General features: G+C 42.9%; 1 protein-coding gene across 1 annotated transcript in view; it reads left to right on the top strand.

Annotated features, from left to right (window-relative positions):
* The first annotated feature begins 6,317 nt into the window (after window positions 1-6,317).
* Window positions 6,318-11,673, top strand: part of LOC130282475 (uncharacterized) — a 40,701-nt gene continuing 35,345 nt past the window's right edge. Inside the window, exon 1 of the mRNA XM_056530735.1 lies at window positions 6,318-6,515. The gene's annotated coding sequence lies outside the window, so the exon portion shown is untranslated. The remainder of the gene's footprint in view (window positions 6,516-11,673) is intronic.

The following is an 11,673-nucleotide window of genomic DNA, read 5'->3' as shown; positions in this document are numbered from 1 at the left end:
AATAACTGCCATATAGAAAACTTCCTTCTTCTTTGCGAAGTAGATGTCGGAAAAAACAGGAACAATCAGAAACAAGCAATCGTAGAACAGGAAAACCAAGTTTAATTGGAATGCAATAAGGAACTCCATCGATGAAAAACATTGCAACAGGAGAAGATGAAGCAATCATTGGTGAACTGAAAGAAAGAAAATACAATTACAGGGATGAGTTCCGGGAGGGATAATACTCACGTTTTGTTTTTATTAAAATCCAAATTTTCCGTCACCCAGGATAGGAAAATTCTCAATTTTAAGGCAAAACAAAACGCTTCGTATTATGCTAGTTCAAAGCTATGATAAATATTATAAACTCTAAATAAAAATAAAAGAAGAAAATACATTAGATTACAACAATAACATGGAAACATGTGATTCAGGTCTAAAGTAGAAGGTTTTAAAGGTGGAATCAGAAGACCAGTTGGCAGCTTTAAGTAAGTCTGATAGAGAGGCCCCAGATTGGAAAAGTCTAGTGGAAACAGCACTTCTAGTAGAGTGTGCAGTAAATTTTGAAGTGTCAATACCAGCAAGTTGTAAAGTTTGTTTAACCCCTTAACAATGCAGGACGTATATTTACGTCCTGCGCCGGCTCCCGCGATATGAAGCGGGATCGCGCCGCGATCCTGCATCATATCGCGTTGGTCCCGGCGCTTATCAACGGCCGGGACCCGCGGCTAATACCACACATCGCCGATCGCGGCGATGTGCGGTATTAACCCTTTAGAAGCGGCGGTCAAAGCTGACCGCCGCTTCTAAAGTGAAACTGAAAGTGACCCGGCTGCTCAGTCGGGCTGTTCGGGACCGCCGCGGTGAAATCGCAGCGTCCCGAACAGCTGATCGGACACCGGGAGGGCCCTTACCTGCCTCCTCGGTGTCCGATCGACGAATGACTGCTCCGTGCCTGAGATCCAGGCAGGGGCAGTCAAGCGCCGATAATGCTGATCACAGGCATGTTAATACACGCCAGTGATCAGCATAGGAGATCAGTGTGTGCAGTGTTATAGGTCCCTATGGGACCTATAACACTGCAAAAAAATTGTAAAAAAAAAGTGTTAATAAAGGTCATTTAACCCCCTTCCCTAATAAAAGTTTGAATCTTTTCCCATAAAAAAAATAAAACTGTGTAAAAAAATAAATAAACATATGTGGTATCGCCGCGTGCGTAAATGTCCGAACTATAAAAATATATCATTAATTAAACCGCACGGTCAATGGTGTACGCGCAAAAAAATTCCAAAGTCCAAAAAAGCGTATTTTGGTCACTTTTTATACCATTAAAAAAAATGAATAAAAAGTGATCAAAAAGTCCAATCAAAACAAAAATCATACCGATAAAAACTACAGATCACGGCGCAAAAAATGAGTCCTCATACCGCCCTGTACGTGGAAAAATAAAAAAGTTATAGGGGTCAGAAGATGACATTTTTAAACGTATAAATTTTCCTGCATGTAGTTATGATTTTTTCCAGAAGTGCGACAAAATCAAACCTATATAAGTAGGGTATCATTTTAACTGTATGGACCTACAGAATAATGATAAGGTGTAATTTTTACCGAAATATGCACTGCGTAGAAACGGAAGCCCCCAAAAGTTACAAAATTGTGTTTTTTTCGATTTTGTCGCACAATGATTTTTTTTTCCGTTTCGCCGTGCATTTTTGGGTAAAATGACTAATGTCACTGCAAATTAGAATTGGTGGCGCAAAAAATAAGCCATAATATGGATTTTTAGGTGAAAATTGAAAGGGTTATGATTTTTAAAAAGGTAAGGAGGAAAAAACGAAAGTGCAAAAACGGAAAAACCCTGAGTCCTTAAGGGGTTAACCCATCGGGCCAGAGTAGGAGAGGATACAGGTGCATGAGGTTTGTAAAAGGAAACTAGTAATTGGGAATGGGAAGGATTCCTAAGAGATTCAGTTTTTTGTTCATAAGATCTGAGGCAACGAACCACACAGAGTTTTTCGTGATGCGGAAAAGATGGGTAGAAAACCGATTGAAGGTTAGTTTTTGTATGGCGATAAATTGAAAAAATAACACCTTGAGTATATATATATGTATATATATATATATATATATATATATATGTAGTGAGTTTGAAGGAAAGAAAGGAAATAAATTTTAAAGAGAGGGAATCGTTATCATCCCATGAAATGAACATATTGAGAACTAGATTCACGTCCCATGTGGGAGTGTATTTTGGTAACGGTGGTCTGCGGAAACAAATTCCTTTAAGCAGTTGGCAGACCAAAGGATGTCTACCAATAGGAATGGAGTAGACAGGTACATGTTTAGAGGAAATAGCAGAGGGATAAAGATTAATGGTTCTGTACGCTTTACCAGCATCAAAAGAGGCAGATAAGAAATTTAAAATGTGGTATAAAGATGCTTGTAAGGGATCCAAATGTCTTCTATCGCACCAATTAGACCAAAGTTTCCAGGCTGATCTGTAAGCAGATCTGGTACCTGGGGCCCATGCATCAGATAAGATGTCCTGAACTGATTTTGAAAGTTGGAGGTTAGATCTTGGTGACCCGAAATCAACCAAGCGACTAGAGGTAATTGTCCCGACAGAATCAGAGGGTGGAAATTCCCCTGGGGATTTAGAAGAAGATTCTGACACGAAGGAAGAAGACGGGGAAAATCTAAGAGGAGATGAAGGATTTGGGGAAACCAAGACTGGGTTGGCCATAGTGGTGTTATGAGAACAAGAGTGGATTTCTGTATCGAGGTTTGAAATAGAACTCGAGGAATGAGATTGAAAGGAGGAAAGGCATAAAGAGTCTTCTGAGGCCAAAATTGCAGGAAGGCGTCTACCCCCAAAGCTTCCGGGTCCGGTCGCCAACTGTAAAAAAGAGGTAGTTGAGTGTTGAGACGGGATGCGAAAAGATCTATGTGCAAAGGACCCCAAAGAGAATTGATCGATTGGAAGATGAAGTTTCCAAATGCTGGAATCCGTCAGTTGACGAGAATACCAATCCGCTACTGAATTGGAAATTCCGGGGAGGTATTCCGCTTTCAGGGTAATATTCTTGTCTAAACAAAAATGCCAAAATTCTTTGACAAAATCTGCAAGAACTTTTGAAGTTGTGCCTCCCAAATGATTGATGTATTGGACAGCGGAAATGTTGTCCATACGAAGAAGAATACAACAATGGGAGGAATTCCTTGCAAAACTTTTTAAACCAAAGAATCCTGCTAGAAGTTCTAGACAGTTTATGTGAAGCAGGGATTCTGAAGGAGACCATTTGCCTCCTGTAGAAAGGGAGCCGCAACGAGCACCCCATCCAGAAAGACTCGCATCTGATTCGATGATGATGTCCGGATTCGGATGGAAAATTGCTTTCCCATTCCAAGATTCTATGTGAGTGAGCCACCAAAGAAGTTCCTCTTTGGCTTCTGAGGACAGAGGAACTTCGTCCGAATAACCGAGGCCTTGTCTCAAGTGGCAAATTTTTAGGCGTTGGAGAGCTCTGTAGTGAAGAGGAGCAGGAAAAATGGCTTGAATGGAGGCTGAAAGGAGACCCACAATTCGAGCTATTGTCCTCAGAGATAAGATGTCTTTGTGGAGAATCTGTCGGATTTCTTTCCAAATAACTTTCAATCTCCTTGGAGGGAGACTCAAAGTGGTCAGTTGAGTATCTATCATGAAACCCAAAAATTCCAGATGTTGAGATGGAATCAGGATGGATTTTTTGTGATTGATGAGAAATCTTGGGTGAGTTAGGAGGTGTAATGTCCAGTTCATGTGGAGCAAAAGTGACTCTTTTGTTTGAGCCATAAGGAGGATGTCGTCTAGATAAATAATAAGGCGAACACCACGACTTCTTAGAGAGGCAACTACTGGTTTCAGTAGTTTTGTGAAACACCACGGGGCTGATGAAAGACCGAACGGGAGACAAGTAAATTGCCATGTCTGATCGTTCCAAAGGAAGAGAAGAAAAGGTTGAGAAGATGGATGGATTGGTACCGTCAAATAAGCGTCTTTTAGATCTATCTTCACTAACCAATCGTTCTTCATAAGAATGTCTCTTAGAAGATGAATGCCCTCCATCTTGAAGTGACGATAAACAACCAGATTGTTTAAAAGACGTAAATTGATTACAGGTCTGTGACCTCCGTCATTCTTTTTTTACCAGAAAGAGGTTGCTTAGGAATCCCATGGAATGTGGGGGTACAGATATAATTGCTCTTTTGGAAGCCAATTCTTGGACTTCTTGGTCTATGAGTTTTTTGTCCAATAGGGAAAATTGGATTGGATGAGGTAAATGTGTTTGGACAGGAGGGATGACAAATTCTATTTGGTAACCCATGACTGCATTTAGTATCCAAGAGTCGGACGTAATCATAGTCCAATTGTGGAAAAAATGAAGGAGTCTTCCCCCTAATGGGATATGTTGGGAAGAATACAGGGGTAGGCTTATCTGTGGGAGGTCTGGATCGGGGATAGCCTCTTTGGCCTCTGGAATGCCAAGGTCTGGACCTGTAAGGGAAAAATGGGGAGGGAGTGGCAGGTGGAGCTGTGAATTGTGTGGGCTGTTGAGAGTAGGGGCCTCTATAAGTTCTATAGTGGGAAGACCGGCCGGAAAATCGGCCCCGGCCTTTTCCGGCCCTCCCAAAAATTCTACTAGAGAATACTTTCTTTATCGATACTTGAGCTTTATTGAGAGAAGAAAAGAGCCCAACATATTTGTTAAGCTCTCTGATGAAATCTTCCCCGAAAAGCATGCAGTTTGTGGGGTTGACCGGTTCGGCAGTGGCTAGGTTGGTAAGTTGTGGGTCAATTTTCATGAGTATTGATCTCTTTCTCTCAGTGGAGAGAGCAGAGTTAGCATTGCCGAATATACAAATGGCACGCTGAATCCAACTTTTAAGGGTCTCAGTATCAACAGTAGTATTAGAATTGGATGCTTCATCAGCCATATCCATAATTTTGGAGAGTGGGCCAAGAAGGTCCATCAATTTGTCCTGACAGGACTTAAAACTAAGGTCCACTCCTTTTTTCGGGTTTTTACCCTTTTTGAACAAGAATTTGGCTAGAAGAGGGTCCAATTCCGGAGTAGCAGAAGCGTTATTAGGTAGAGAGGGGCGAGGGCATTCCGCCTTTAGCTTGATACGGGATTGACGGTCCAACGATTTATTAGCTCGAAGAGCTAAAAATTCTGCAATCCTTTGATTGGGAAGCCACTCACCAGATCGTGGATGGCATATCAGAGTGGGGTCAAAATATGAATCCCCAGGTAGGTTCACTGGAGTGTCTTCCTGCATAGCAGGGTCCTCGTGATCTGACTCACTTTCCTCCGAGACATACAAAATTTCATCAACCTCATGTATGTCAGAATCCTCAGATTCTTCAGATGAGACAACTCGGTAGGAGTCTGGCTTCGCTCTAAAAGTTGAAGTCGTGGCCCTGATTAGTTGGACTTCCTCTTGGGCAGAGGGTGAGGAAATTGGTTTCTTAGAACCACTAATAGGTATGTCTGGCTTAGAACCCATATGTTGGGTGATATCGGTCTCATGGCAAGTTTCTGATGTGTGTTTCACACTTTTGGAGGTGTATGGTACATTGCCTGGGATATGGCGCTTTTTTGATTTTGCTTTACCAGGACCCTTAAGACCTTTTGCCAAACGAGAAACAGATTCGGCAGGGGACCAATATTGATCCGATGGGGTTATAGGAGGTAACACCCCTGTAATAGTAGTGCCAGAGCGAGCCATCACATTGGATAGTGATTTCTCAAAAGATTCTTGCAGAGTAAGAACTGCATTTTGTATAGATTTAGACACTGAGGCATCTACCATGGACTGTAGAGCGTCAGGATTAACCTTATCAGATGAAATTAGAATATTGTCCTGGGACATATTGAAAATATGGAGATGTAGTATAATGTATATGTATATACTGTATAGAAGGCAATTATACTGTATATAAGGCAATTAAGGAGAATTAAATATAAGAAGTATCTAAAATATCTAATGCAATTAAAAATAAATAAATGTATAAATTATGAGGTAATAAGTTAATTAAATATATATTAATTAAGTATATTGATAAGTTAATTATATTAAATTATATTAAATTCATGAATTAATAAATATACAATATATTAACATTAGATATATCAATATGGGTAATAGGATTTTTTAAAAATTATAAAATACCAAGATGTAATAACAAACAGCCACAAGGTGGCTGCAGAGGATAATCTAAAAGATTTTGGGAGGGTTTTTGGGAGGGGACAGAGGTATCGACGTATAAGGATACAATTGGTGCTTAGAAACAGGCGGCTGTGAGGTGAATGCCGAAAGCCCGGGAACGCATGACAGGAGATGACCTCGCTGTCAAGAGATCTTGCGAGAACGAGCAGAGAGCTCGAGACGCAAGAGGAGATTAACAGTCACCGGGAAAGACGCAGAGGACGGGTCCCGTGCTGAAAAATGGCAGCGATGACGCAGTTTAAATAGAAGATGCGCAAGAAAAGGTAAGAACTAATTGAATGTTAGGAATGATATAAAAGATCAAAATTAAGAGCCAGGGATGTATATAAAAGGCATACTATAATGAAAAATGAGAATAGGAACTGTGTGGAAAATATGGGGGAATAAAATGAAGTAATTCAGAAGAAAAAGGAAAAAATCAAATACCAGAAAGAGAATATATATATATATATATATATATATATATATATATATATATATATATACACACACATATAGGGTACAATAATCAATGAGAGTAAAGAATTAAAGAAATTACAGAAATAAAGAAATAAATAAATTCAAATAAATTTAAATAAATTCAAATAAATTTAAATTAATAAATAAATATATATATTTAATATTAACCCCTTAAGGACACATGACGTACTGGAACGTCATGTGTCCACTCCCGATCTATAACGCGGGGCCACGGCGTGGCCCCGCGTCATAGCGGGTCGGGCCCGGCCTCTAACAACGGCATTGATCGCTGTGCCGTGCGCTATTAACCCTTTAGACGCGGCGTTCAAAGTTGAACGCCGCGTCTAAAGTGAAACCGAAAGCATCCCGGCTAGCTCAGTGGGCTGTTCGGGATAGCCGCGGTGAAATCGCGGCATCCCGAACAGCTGACAGGACAGCGGGAGGGCCCCTTCCTGCCTCCTCGCTGTCCGATCGCCGAATGACTGCTCAGTGCCTGAGATCCAGGCATGAGCAGTCATCCGGCAGAATCGTTGATCACTGGTTTCTTATGAGAAACCAGTGATCAACATAGAAGATCAGTGTGTGCAGTGTTATAGGTCCCTATGGGACCTATAACACTGCAAAAAAAAAGTGAAAAAAAAAAGTGAATAAAGATCATTTAACTCCTCCCCTATTAAAAGTTTGAATCACCCCCCTTTTCCAATAAAAAAAAAAACACAGTGTAAATAAAAATAAAAATAAACATATGTGGTATCACCGCGTGCGGAAATGTCCGAATTATAAAAATATATCATTAATTAAACCGCTCGGTCAATGGCGTGCGCGCAAAAAAATTCCAAAGTCCAAAATAGTGCATTTTTGGTCACTTTTTATATCATTTAAAAATGAATAAAAAGTGATCAATAAGTCCTATCAATGCAAAAATGGTACCGTTAAAAACTTCAGATCACGGCGCAAAAAATGAGCCCTCATACCGCCCCATACACGGAAAAATAAAAAAGTTATAGGGGTCAGAAGATGACAATTTTAAACGTATTAATTTTCCTGCATGTAGTTATGATTTTTTCCAGAAGTCCGACAAAATCAAACCTATATAAGTAGGATATCATTTTAATCGTATGGACCTACAGAATACATATCAGGTGTCATTTTTACCGAAAAATGTACTACGTAGAAACGGAAGCCCCCAAAAGTTACAAAACAGCGGTTTTTTTTTCAATTTTGTCGCACAATGATTTTTCTTCCCGCTTCACCATAGATTTTTGGGCAAAATGACTGACGTCATTACAAAGTAGAATTGGTGGCGCAAAAAATAAGCCATCATATGGATTTTTAGGTGTAAATTTGAAAGAGTTATGATTTTTTAAAGGCAAGGAGCAAAAAACGAAAATGCAAAAACGGAAAAACCTCCGGTCCTTAAGGGGTTAATTGACTAAAAAATTAAATCATATATTTTTATACAATATATAAAATCATGAGAGAGAAAAAATGACATAACTTCACCATCTGCTGAGCAGCAAAGAAAAAAGAAGTTTTCTATATGGCAGTTATTGATATCATCTATACTATGTCCTGATTGGATGATGCCATGAACAGCACTCTAGGTTGCATCCTAGATATCATACGTTTATTTACACTTTATATATAAAAAATTTCTTTAATACATCTACTACTTATATGCTGCTGAGTTTTAGTAAAGAAGTTTAAAAGCATAATACGAAGCGTTTTGTTTTGCCTTAAAAATCAGTATTTATTAACTGTACAAAGCACCGGTACATGTGGCTCCACTGCGCTCCCCACCAGCTCCTGTATACGCTGTCATAATTAATAATCTCTGCCACCGGGAGAGGGGAGCTCTGATTGGTGGACAGCGTATACAGGAGCCGGTGGGGAGCGCAGTGGAGCCGCATGTGCCGCCAGCTTGGACAGTTAATAAATGCGGATTGCAGCGTGTCTCTGGAGAATTACCTGCTGCGATCGGCCCCTGTACTCTAACTCCCATTATGGGCAGTCTGTCCATGATGGGAGTAGTAGACCTAACTGTTCCAAGAGTCCGGCAGCTGGGGGGGGGGGGGGGGGAGATGTGCAAGTGCCATCCCTCAGCCATCATGTTCCATGATGGGAGTAATTGTAGTTTAGCAGTGTTGATGTTGAGTGACGGCTCCTGCATCCCCCGGTAGTCTCGGTAGAACACTTTCCTACGTGTCCTTTTTGATGGTGTATTTTTGCAGTATAAAAAAAACTTATTTGGGAAAACAAAAAAATGCGTCAAAACAAAAAATGCACATGATAAATTAGTATCCACTGCAAAATGCATTCCACAATACACACACAAAAAAAAAAAAAATCAAGTGCTTGCTTTTTGCTCAAAAAAGACACAAAAAAGATGCAAAATAACTCACTGCGCAATAAATTTGCACTACATATAGAAAAGTAAAAGCTTCTACCACCAATGATAAACTTCCCCCTTAGGGTAGGTTCACACAAGTGGATTTACAGGGTATTTTACGCTGCAGATCCGCAGGTGAAGGCCCCGCTCTATGCTGTCTTTACATGTGCCTGCTCGTAGTGGCGTACTCACACATGGCAGCCGCTCTCCCTGCTCTGAGCTAGGCAGAGAGCTCCCGCAATGTGCGAGTATACTGCAGTGTGTCTGCTCGTAGCGGCGTATGCAGCGATGTGCGAGTATACTGCAGTGCGTCTGCTAGTAGCGGCGTACTCACACATGGCAGCCACTCTCCCTGCTCTGAGCTAGGCAGAGAGCTCCCGCAATGTGCGAGTATACTGCAGTGTGTCTGCTCGTAGCGGCGTATTGCAGCGATGTGCGATTATACTGCAGTGCGTCTGCTCGAAGCGGCGTACTCACACATGGCAGCCACTCTCCCTGCTCTGAGCTAGGCAGAGAGCTCCCGCGATGTGCGAGTATACTGCAGTGTGTCTGCTCGTAGCGGCGTATGCAGCGATGTGCGAGTATACTGGAGTGTGTCTGCTCGTAGCGGCGTATTGCAGACACATGTAAAGACAGCATAGAGCGGGCATTCACCAGCGGATCCACAGCGAAATCCGCTCGTATGAATGTACCCTTAGATGGGTTTGCTGGTGAGGAGAAGGGCAGAAGCGCTTTAGTAACGGTTGAGGTTTTCTCTTGGTGGGTGAATGGTTAAGGCCATTTGTGTCCGGTAGGTGACGTCCATTAGTAAGATAGAGGGAGAAGAATGGTGACATCTTTATCTCCCGCTAATTTACGGTGGAATAACAGGAGTTATAACGGATTCAAGTGAACGTGATCCTCTTTGCCCGTTATGATGACTTCTGTTAGGGCTCTGTTACAATAACGGGCGTTAAAGGGGTACTCCGGTGGAAAACTTTTTTTTTTCTAATCAACTAGTGCCAGAAAGTTAAACAGATTTGTAAATTACTTCTATTAAAAAAATCTTAATCTTTCAAGTACTTATTAGCTGCTGAATACTACAGCGGAAATTCTTATCTTTTTGAAACAGAGCTCTCTGCTGACATCATGAGCACAGTGCTCTCTGCTGATATCTCTGTCCATTTTAGACTGTCCAGAGCAGCATATGTTTGCCATGGGGATTTTCTCCTACTCTAGACAGTTCCTAAAATGGACAGAGATGTCAGCAGAGAGCACTGTGCTCATGATGTCAGCAGAGAGCTCTGTGTTCAAAAAGAAAATAATTTCCTCTGTAGTATTGAGCAGCTAATAAGTACTGGAAGGATTAAGATTTTTTAATAGAAGTAATTTACAAATCTGTTCAACTTTCTGGCACCAGTTGATTAAAAAAAATAAAAAAAAAAGTTTTAGGAGTTATAGGAGCCGGTCTGGAGTTTGCAAGAAACACAGTTGATATCCCCAGAGGCTTATGAGTGGCTAGCTGTAATGCTCTGCAAGGGGTGGGGGGGTTGCTGTACTGCTCTGCAAGGGCGGTGTTGCTGTAATGCTCTGCAAGGGGGGGGGGGGTTGCTGTAATGCTCTGCAAGGGGGGGGGGGTTGCTGTAATGCTCTGCAAGGGGGGGTTGCTGTAATGCTCTGCAAAGGGGGGGGTTGCTGTAATGCTCTGCAAGGGGGGGTTGCTGTAATGCTCTGCAAGGGGGGTTGCTGTAATGCTCTGCAAGGGGGGTTGCTGTAATGCTCTGCAAGGGGGGGGGTTGCTGTAATGCTCTGCAGGGGGGGGGTTGCTGTAATGCTCTGCAGGGGGGGGGGGTTGCTGTAATGCTCTGCAGGGGGGGGTTGCTGTAATGCTCTGCAGGGGGGGGCGTTGCTGTAATGCTCTGCAGGTGGGGGGGTTGTTGTAATGCTCTGCAGGGGGGGGTTGCTGTAATGCTCTGCAGGGGGGGGTTGCTGTAATGCTCTGCAGGGGGGGGGTTGCTGTAATGCTCTGCAGGGGGGGGGGTTGCTGTAATGCTCTGCAGGGGAGGGGGTTGCTGTAATGCTCTGCAAGGGGGGGGGGGGTTGCTGTGTATGCCCTGCAAGGGGGGGGGGGTTGCTGTAATGCTCTGCAGGGGGGGGTGCTGTAATGCTCTGCAGGGGCGGACCATTACAGCAAACCCCCCTTTCCCCCCCGCAGACCATTACAGCAACCCCCCCCCCCCTCCTGCAGGGCATTACAGCAATCAATCTCTCTCTCTCTCTCTCCTCTCTCTCTCTCTCCTGCAGGGCATTACAGCAACCCCCCCCCCCCTCTCCTGCAGGGCATTACAGCAACCCCCTCTCTCCTGCAGGGCATTACAGCAACCCCCCCCTCTCTCCTGCAGGGCATTACAGCAACCGCCCCCCCCCCCTCTCTCTCCTGCAGGGCATTACAGCAAACCCCCCCCCCCCCCTCTCTCCTGCAGGGCATTACAGCAACCCCCCCTCTCCTGCAGGGCATTACATGCAAACCCCCCCCCCCTCTCTCCTGCAGGGCAATTACAGCAACCCCCCCCCCCTCTCTCCTGCAGGGCATT

Source organism: Hyla sarda, chromosome 7 (genome assembly GCF_029499605.1).
Source record: "Hyla sarda isolate aHylSar1 chromosome 7, aHylSar1.hap1, whole genome shotgun sequence".
Taxonomy (NCBI): Eukaryota; Metazoa; Chordata; class Amphibia; order Anura; family Hylidae; genus Hyla; species Hyla sarda.
This window is presented reverse-complemented; position numbering and strand designations above follow the sequence as displayed.